This window comes from Rhipicephalus microplus, unplaced genomic scaffold, assembly GCF_043290135.1.
Source record: "Rhipicephalus microplus isolate Deutch F79 unplaced genomic scaffold, USDA_Rmic scaffold_280, whole genome shotgun sequence".
In the NCBI taxonomy this organism is placed as follows: Eukaryota; Metazoa; Arthropoda; class Arachnida; order Ixodida; family Ixodidae; genus Rhipicephalus; species Rhipicephalus microplus.
The window spans coordinates 697-10,000 of NW_027464851.1; the positions used below are offsets into that span (position 1 = coordinate 697).

Sequence of the window (9,304 nt, forward strand, 5' to 3'; positions counted from 1 at the left end):
CGCAGTTTTCGCGCCGCCCCGGCTGACGCGGTTTCGTGCCGCCCCGGCAGACGCGGTTTTCGCGCCGCCCCGGCTGACGCGGTTTCGTGCCGCCCCGGCAGACGCAGTTCGGACTTAGCACTTTTCGGCTGTGCCTGGCTGGCGGCCCACTCACTCGATCGCCATGTCTGTTTGCCACAGTTTTCCCGGTGGTGCCGCACCCGGGCTCGCCCCGGCAGACGCGTTTTTTTTTTTCTTTCGCCCCGGCTGACGCAGTTTTCGCGCCGCCCCGGCTGACGCGGTTTCGTGCCGCCCCGGCAGACGCGGTTTTTTTGCGCCGCCCCGGCTGACGCGGTTTTTGCCGCCCCGGCTGACGCAGTTCGGACTTGGCACTTTTTGGCTGAGCCTGGCTGGTGGCCCACTCACTCGATCGCCATGTCTGTTAGCCACAGTTTTCCCGGTGGTGCCGCACCCGGGCTCGCCCCGGCTGACGCAGTTTTCGCGCCGCCCCGGCAGACGCGGTTTTCGCGCCGCCCCGGCTGACGCGGTTTTTGCCGCCCCGGCTGACGCAGTTCGGACTTGGCACTTTTTGGGCTGAGCCTGGCTGGCGGCCCACTCACTCGATCGCCATGTCTGTTTGCCACAGTCTTCCCGGTGGTGCCGCACCCGGGCTCGCCCCGGCAGACGCGTTTTTTTTTTCTTTCGCCCCGGCAGACGTGGTTCCCCCCCCCCCCTTTTCGCTCGCCCCGGCTGACGAGGTTTTCGCGCCGCCCCGGCTGACGCAGTTTTCGCGCCGCCCCGGCTGACGCGGTTTCGTGCCGCCCCGGCTGACGCGGTTTTCGCGCCGCCCCGGCTGACGCGGTTTTTGCGTCGCCCCGGCTGACACGGTTCGGACTTTGCACTTTTCGGCTGTGCCTGGCTGGCGGCCCACTCACTCGATCGCCATGTCTGTTTGCCACAGTTTTCCCGGTGGTGCCGCACCCGGGCTTGCCCCGGCAGACGCGTTTTTTTTTTTTCTTTTCGCCCCGGCTGACGCAGTTTTCGCCCCGCCCCGGCTGACGCGGTTTCGTGCCGCCCCGGCAGACGCGGTTTTTTGCGCCGCCCCGGCTGACGCGGTTTTTGCCGCCCCGGCTGACGCAGTTCGGACTTTGCACTTTTTGGCTGAGCCTGGCTGGCGGCCCACTCACTCGATCGCCATGTCTGTTTGCCACAGTTTTCCCGGTGGTGCCGCACCCGGGCTCGCCCCGGCAGACGCGTTTTTTTTTTTCCTTCGCCCCGGCAGACGTGGTTCCCCCCCCCCCCTCCGTCTTTCTTTTTGTTTTTTTTTTTCGCCGCGGCTGAAGTGGATTTTTCGGTGCCTCGACGCCCCGGTAGTCGCGGTTTTTCCGTTTCCGCACGGCCCCGGCTGACGCTGCTCGGTCACAGTCGCCTTTTGTGAGGATTGCAGACTTCTTGAGCGCGGGTGTTTTTTTTTTGTTGTTGTTGTTGTTTTATTACGCATTCGCTCCAGCAGACGCTGTTTAGACTTTTTGTTTCCTCTTTTATCCTGCGACGAGGTGACGAGGTTTATTCGGTGCCCCGCCGCCCCGGCTGAAGTGATTTTTCCTGTCCCGTGCCGCCCCGGCTGACGCGGTTGGGACTTCGCGTTTGTTCGGCCGCCACGGGTTTTGGCGCACTCGCTCGGTTGCTTGTTGTTGCCACTTGTTGCGAACCCAGGTTTCTTGAGCGAGCGCGGGCGTTTTTTCTTCCTTTCTTTCTTTGTTCTATGTGTTAGCGAATCGGCCTTTAATATCACACGAGGACTCACAACCAACAATTTTCAGTTTGAAGTGTAAAAAATCTGCAGGTGTTGACGTAACTGACTTGCCCCGTACCCTTGAGTACATCCATGAAGTTCTCGTAGTACTACTAAATCGCATTATTCCAAGTGGAGAAATTCCCATAAACTTGCAAACCTCTACACGAAAATCGGTGCGCGTGATAAAGTTGAAAATTATCGTCCGATATCAAATGTGCCTTCTATAACACAAATTCTAGGAAAAAAAAAAAAAACACTTGTTCGCCGTTTTCTGCGCCGTGACTGGCAGCACTCCGGCGAAGCGAAACGGGGTCGATTCGAGCACGATATCGGCGTCTTTCGACGTGCTCGCCGGCGACCGTCGCACGAGTACGTCGCACGAGCGCGTCTGCCGGGGCGCCGTTTGCGAAGCCGACGCAAAAGTGGGAACCGCCGCTCGGATGATCGCCGCTTTCGGCAGAGTGAGTGTTGGCACTCCGGGGAAGCGAAACAGCGTGAATGCGCCCACGAAATCGGCGTATTTTGAAGTGCCCGCCGGCGACCGTCGCACGAGTACGGTAAACCGCGTCAGCCGGGGCGTAGTTCGGGACGCCGACGAAAAAGTGGGAAGCGCAACTCGGATCTTCGCCGTTTTTGCAGGAGTGAGTGGCGGCCCTCCTGCGAGACCAAGAAGCATCGATTCGTGCACGAATTCGGCGCCTTTCGACGTGATCGCCGGCGACCGTCGCTCGAGTAGGGCAAACCGCGTCTGCCGGGGCGGGCTTCGGGACGCCGATGCGAAAGTGGGAAACGCTGCTCGGATGTTCGCCGTTTTTGGCCGAGTGAGTGCTGGCACTCGGGCGAAGCCAAACGGGGCCGATTACGGCACGATATCGGCGTCTTTCGACGTGCCCGGCGGCGACCGTCGCACGAGTACGGTAAACCGCGTCAGCCCGGGCGGAGTTCGGGACGCCGATGCGAAAGTGGAGAACGCCGCTCGGATCTTCGCCGTTTTTGGAGGAGTGAGTGGCGGCACTCCGGAGAAGCCAAGGAGCGCCAATTAGCGCACGATATCGGCGTCTTTCGACGCGCTCGCCGGCGACCGTCGAACGAGTAGGGCAAACCGCGTCTGCCGGGGCGGGGTTTACGACGCCGACGCAAAAGTGGGAACCGCCGCTCGGATGTTGGCCGTTTTTGGCAGAGTGAGTGCTGGCACACCGGCGACGCGAAAGAGCGCGAAAGCGCCCACGAAAGTGGCGTATTTGGACGTGCTTGACGGCGACCGCTGCAGGAGTACGAAAAACCACGTCAGCCGGGGCGAGCGACCCACGGCGGTCTGGGTGCTTATCGCTGCTATTATAGGGGCACCCCGGCAGACGCAGAAAAAAAAAATTTTTTTTCGACCTTCTTTTTTGCTGGTCGAGCTCGGGTAACCCAGGTCGCAATGGGAGCCGCGCACGAAAGCGGCGTCGCGAGACGCGTTCGCGGTCGCTAGTCGCACGAGCTCGGCAACCGCGTCAGCCGGCGCGGAGTTCGGGATGCCGACGGCTAAGTGGGTACCGCTGCTCGGATGTTCGCCGTTTTTGGCCGAGTGAGTGCTGGCACTCCGGCGAAGCGAAACGGGGCCGATTCGGGCACGATATCGGCGTATTTCGACGTGCTCGCCGGCGACCGTCGCACGAGTACGGCAAAGCGCGTCTGCCGGGGCGAGGTTTGCGATGCCGACGAAAAAGTGGGAAGCGCCGCTCGGATCTTCGCCGTTTTTGCAGGAGTGAGTGGCGGCCCTCCTGCGAGACCAAGAAGCATCGACTCGCGCACGATATCGGTGTCTTTCGACGTGCCCGCCGGCCACCGCCGCACGAGTACGGCAAACCGCGTATGCCGGGGCGGGGTTGGCGACGCCGACGCAAAAGTGGGAACCGCCACTAGGATGTTCGCCGTTTTTGGCAGAGTGAGTGCTGGCACACCGGCGACGCGAAAGAGCGCGAAAGCGCCCACGAAAGTGGCGTATTTGGACGTGCTTGACGGCGACCGCTGCAGGAGTACGAAAAACCACGTCAGCCGGGGCGAGCGACCCACGGCGGTCTGGGTGCTTATCGCTGCTATTATAGGGGCACCCCGGCAGACGCAGAAAAAAAAAATTTTTTTTCGACCTTCTTTTTTGCTGGTCGAGCTCGGGTAACCCAGGTCGCAATGGGAGCCGCGCACGAAAGCGGCGTCGCGAGACGCGTTCGCGGTCGCTAGTCGCACGAGCTCGGCAACCGCGTCAGCCGGCGCGGAGTTCGGGATGCCGACGGCTAAGTGGGTACCGCTGCTCGGATGTTCGCCGTTTTTGGCCGAGTGAGTGCTGGCACTCCGGCGAAGCGAAACGGGGCCGATTCGGGCACGATATCGGCGTATTTCGACGTGCTCGCCGGCGACCGTCGCACGAGTACGGCAAAGCGCGTCTGCCGGGGCGAGGTTTGCGATGCCGACGAAAAAGTGGGAAGCGCCGCTCGGATCTTCGCCGTTTTTGCAGGAGTGAGTGGCGGCCCTCCTGCGAGACCAAGAAGCATCGACTCGCGCACGATATCGGTGTCTTTCGACGTGCCCGCCGGCCACCGCCGCACGAGTACGGCAAACCGCGTATGCCGGGGCGGGGTTGGCGACGCCGACGCAAAAGTGGGAACCGCCACTAGGATGTTCGCCGTTTTTGGCAGAGTGAGTGCTGGCACTCCGGCGAAGCGAAAGAGCGCGAATGCGCCCACGAAAGTGGCGTGTTTGGACGTGCTTGACGACGACCACCGCAGGAAAACGAAAAACCACGTCAGCCGGGGCGAGCGACCCATGGCGGTCTGGGTGCTTATCGCTGCTATTATAGGGGCACCCCGGCAGACGCAAAAAAAAAAAAAATTTTTTTTCGACATTCTTTCTTGCTCGTCGACCTCGGGTGACCCAGGTCGCAGTGGGAGCCGCGCACGAAAGCGGCGTCGCGAGACGGCTTCGCGGTCGCTAGTCGCACGAGCTCGGCAACCGCGTCTGCCGGGGCGGAGTTCGGGACGCCGACGGCTAAGTGGGAACCGCCGCTCGGATGTTCGCCGTTTGTGGCCGAGTGAGTGCTGGCACTCCGGCGAAGCCAAACGGGGCCGATTCCGGCACGATATCGGCGTCTTTCTACGTGCTCGCCGGCGACCGTCGCACGAGTACGGCAAAGTGCGTCTGCCGGGGCGGGGTTTGCGACGCGTACGCAATAGTGAGAACCGTCGCTCGGATGTTCGTCGTCTTTCGCCGAGCCAGTGCTGGCACTCCGGCGAAGCCGAACGGAGCCGATTCGGGCACGATATCGGCGTCTTTCCACGTGCTCGCCGGCGACCGTCGCACGAGTACGGTAAACCGCGTCAGCCGGGGCGGAGTTCGGGACGCCGATGCGAAAGTGGGAAGCGCCGCTCGGATCTTCGCCGTTTTTGGAGGAGTCAGTGGCGGCACTCCGGTGAAGCCAAGGTGCGCCAATTCGCGCACGATATCGGCGTCTTTCGACGTGCCCGCCGGCCACCGTCGCACGAGTACGGCAAACCTCGTCTGCCGGGGCGGGGTTTGCGACGCCGACGCAAAAGTGGGAACCGCCGCTCGGATGTTCGCCGTTTTTGGCAGAGTGAGTGCTGGCACTCCGGCGAAGCGAAAGAGCGTGAATGCGCCCACGAAAGTAGCGTATTTGGACGTGCTTGACGGCGACCGCCGCAGGAGTACGAAAAACCACGTCAGCCGGGGCGAGCGACCCACGGCGGTCTGGGTGCTTATCGCTGCTATTATAGGGGCACCCCGGCAGACGCAGAAAGAAAAAAAAAAAAAAAATGGGGACATGGCGTGCGTCACCGTGCGGCTTCGCAGCGTTGCCGAAGTCGCCGAGCCCTTCGACTGAGCCGAACGGCGGACAGGGAACGTTGGTCGGCCGTTCTAACCTGTCGGTGCCACGCCGAGACGTCGTTAAGGAAAACCGCGTCGTGGGCCTCTACGACGCCGTCGAGTCGTTGTACGTTTGGTGTCCAGCGTGTCGGCGGCGAGTAGCGGACACGTCGTTCACGACTTCGGTCTTTCGCAGTCGACGCGAACTTGCGGAGAGTCGTGGTGCCTCACGTTTTCGGCAGAAACCGCGGCGGAATTTTCCCGTGCGTGCGCGCACGACCTCGGTGCTGTGCCGTCAGCGTAGTGTTGCACAAACTCGTGGCCTACCCAAGGTGCGGTACGTTTGCGGCCGTATCCTCGGTGGGAATTTCGTGAGTAGGGTCGCAAATTCTACGACCTCGGCGGGTTTGAGAGCGACGTAGACTTGTGGCACGCTCAACGTGCCACACGTTTCGGGGCACACCCGCGGTGAAATTTTCTCGAGTACGCTCGTATTAGTGCCCAAGGAGGTCTGGGTACTTATCGCTGCTATTATGTGGGGGTTCTCGTGAGCGGCGTACGCGAAAGCGACCGGGTGTCTGATATGCGGCGGGCTTCGGCCTCGTCAAGCGTGTCCTCGGGTCTGCTCCAGGGGAATCCACGGCAGTCGTCTGCAGCCTCATCCGCTTGATGCGTTAGGGGCTGGTTGTCGGACGGTGCCGTTTTACCACGATATCGAGGTGTGTTCCGTGTCGTCCTCGGGCGATTCAGATGCGAAAGCGCCGAAGACGCGGGCGTGACCCGTCGTCTGGCGGCTTTGCAGTCTCGGCTCCGTTGCTAGTTCCGGCCGGTCCACCGACAGTGCAGCGGGCTTGGGCAACCCGCACGGCGCGACCGAGTCGATGCAACGAAAAAGAGCGAGCATGAACGTGCTTCTTGCCGCACATCTCCCACTCGTCTTTCGGGAAGGTTGTGCCGTAGCGAGCTCGAACGCCGTCATCTCGGAGTGCAAAATAAGCGTGTTGGGGCGCCTGAAGGTGGCCTCCGCCGCACACAGACTGCGTCCGGCCCGCCGAAGGCGAGGACGGACGCGCAGTCGAACGATTACCTGGTTGATCCTGCCAGTAATCATATGCTTGTCTCAAAGATTAAGCCATGCATGTCTAAGTACATGCCGAAATAAGGCGAAACCGCGAATGGCTCATTAAATCAGTTATGGTTCCTTAGATCGTTTCTTCCTACTTGGATAACTGTGGCAATTCTAGAGCTAATACATGCAGTGAGCCTGGAGCCCTTTGGGTAACGGGTGCTTTTATTAGACCAAGATCGATCGGGTTTCGGCCCGTATTGTGTGGTGACTCTGGATAACTTTGTGCTGATCGCATGGCCACGAGCCGGCGACGTTTCTTTCAAGTGTCTGCCTTATCAACTTTCGATGGTAGGTTACTTGCTTACCATGGTTGTTACGGGTAACGGAGAATCAGGGTTCGATTCCGGAGAGGGAGCCTGAGAAACGGCTACCACATCCAAGGAAGGCAGCAGGCGCGCAAATTACCCACTCCCGGCACGGGGAGGTAGTGACGAAAAATAACAATACGGGACTCTTTTGAGGCCCCGTAATTGAAATGAGTACACTCTAAATCCTTTAACGAGGATCAATTGGAGGGCAAGTCTGGTGCCAGCAGCCGCGGTAATTCCAGCTCCAATAGCGTATACTAAAGCTGCTGCGGTTAAAAAGCTCGTAGTTGGATCTCAGTTCCAGACGAGTAGTGCATCTACCCGATGCGACGGCTCGGACTGAACATCATGCCGGTTCTTTCTTGGTGCACTTCATTGTGTGCCTCGAGATGGCCGGTGCTTTTACTTTGAAAAAATTAGAGTGCTCAACGCAGGCGAGTCGCCTGAATAAACTTGCATGGAATAATAGAACAAGACCTCGTTTCTGTTCTGTTGGTTTTTGGAATACGAGGTAATGATTAAGAGGGACGGACGGGGGCATTCGTATTGCGGCGCTAGAGGTGAAATTCTTGGACCGTCGCAAGACGAACTACTGCGAAAGCATTTGCCAAGAATGTTTTCATTGATCAAGAACGAAAGTCAGAGGTTCGAAGGCGATCAGATACCGCCCTAGTTCTGACCATAAACGATGCCAACCAGCGATCCGCCTGAGTTACTCAAATGACTCGGCGGGCAGCTTCCGGGAAACCAAAGTATTTGGGTTCCGGGGGAAGTATGGTTGCAAAGCTGAAACTTAAAGGAATTGACGGAAGGGCACCACCAGGAGTGGAGCCTGCGGCTTAATTTGACTCAACACGGGAAAACTTACCCGGCCCGGACACTGGGAGGATTGACAGATTGAGAGCTCTTTCTTGATTCGGTGGATGGTGGTGCATGGCCGTTCTTAGTTGGTGGAGCGATTTGTCTGGTTAATTCCGATAACGAACGAGACTCTAGCCTATTAAATAGGTGCGGGGTTCCCAGCACCTTACAACCTTCTTAGAGGGACAAGCGGCTCCTAGCCGCACGAAACAGAGCAATAACAGGTCTGTGATGCCCTTAGATGTCCGGGGCCGCACGCGCGCTACACTGAAGGAAGCAGCGTGTCTTTATCCCTGTCTGAAAAGACTGGGTAACCCGTGGAACTTCTTTCGTGATTGGGATAGGGGCTTGCAATTGTTCCCCTTGAACGAGGAATTCCCAGTAAGCGCGAGTCATAAGCTCGCGTTGATTACGTCCCTGCCCTTTGTACACACCGCCCGTCGCTACTACCGATTGAATGATTTAGTGAGGTCTTCGGACCGATGTCCGGCGCGGCCTTTCGGTTGCGCCGGTCTGTTGGAAAGATGACCAAACTTGATCATTTAGAGGAAGTAAAAGTCGTAACAAGGTTTCCGTAGGTGAACCTGCGGAAGGATCATTAACGGATTGTGAAGGGTGAGCGCCTCAGCTGCGTCTGCGCCCGACACTTTCTGCCGCTGACCCCGTTTGGACGCGGGGTCGGCTTTTCCCCACGGGGCTGCCTGAATGTGGAGCGGCACCCCGTGACAAATTGTTGCGCCCAGCGGACGCCAACACCGCGACCTTGGACGGTCGGCCAGGTGGCGGACGCGGGTACAAACGGCGCAACGCACTCATAGGTCGGCTTTCGACCCGCCACTGCACCGTGGCTCGAAGCGCTCGAAATGCGCGACCCGACCGCTGCGGGACCGCCTAGTACTGTAAACAGGAGCGGCGGAGCGCGAACGGCGAGTCGTGGTTACGTCGGTAGAAGGCGAGGCTGCGCGTTCCCGAAACGCCAGCCGAGTGCCCTCCCGACCGTTCGAGCGTGCAAGAACGAGACCCGACAATCGCGCGGCGACTGCCAAGTACGAGAGGAACGGCACAAGCGTCGGCGGTCGGTCAAGGAACTGGCGATGTGACGGGTCCGCTGTGCACCAGTGCATACCGTCCCGCCGTCCGCGGCAAGCGCCTCCGCGTCCTCGGGTGACGGAGGCTGCCGGTCGGTTCTTGCAGGCGAGGGATCTCGCTGGCACCGGTTCGCGTTGACGCGCGGCCGGTCATGGCACGGCGATGCGACGGCCGAGGTGCGCAGTACTCGATGGAGGAACCGCACGCTCCGATGACCGTCCCGCCCTCCGCGGCGTATGCGTACCGACCGTAATGGTTGCAGCAGCGCCGGCCGGCTTT

At 60.0% G+C, this 9,304-nt stretch overlaps 1 non-coding gene across 1 annotated transcript; it reads left to right on the top strand.

Annotated features, from left to right (window-relative positions):
• The first annotated feature begins 6,722 nt into the window (after positions 1-6,722).
• On the top strand, positions 6,723-8,537 carry LOC142793100 (small subunit ribosomal RNA). Its single transcript, XR_012891441.1, has one exon. It is a non-coding gene; the product is annotated as a small subunit ribosomal RNA (ribosomal RNA).
• The last annotated feature ends 767 nt before the right edge of the window (positions 8,538-9,304 follow it).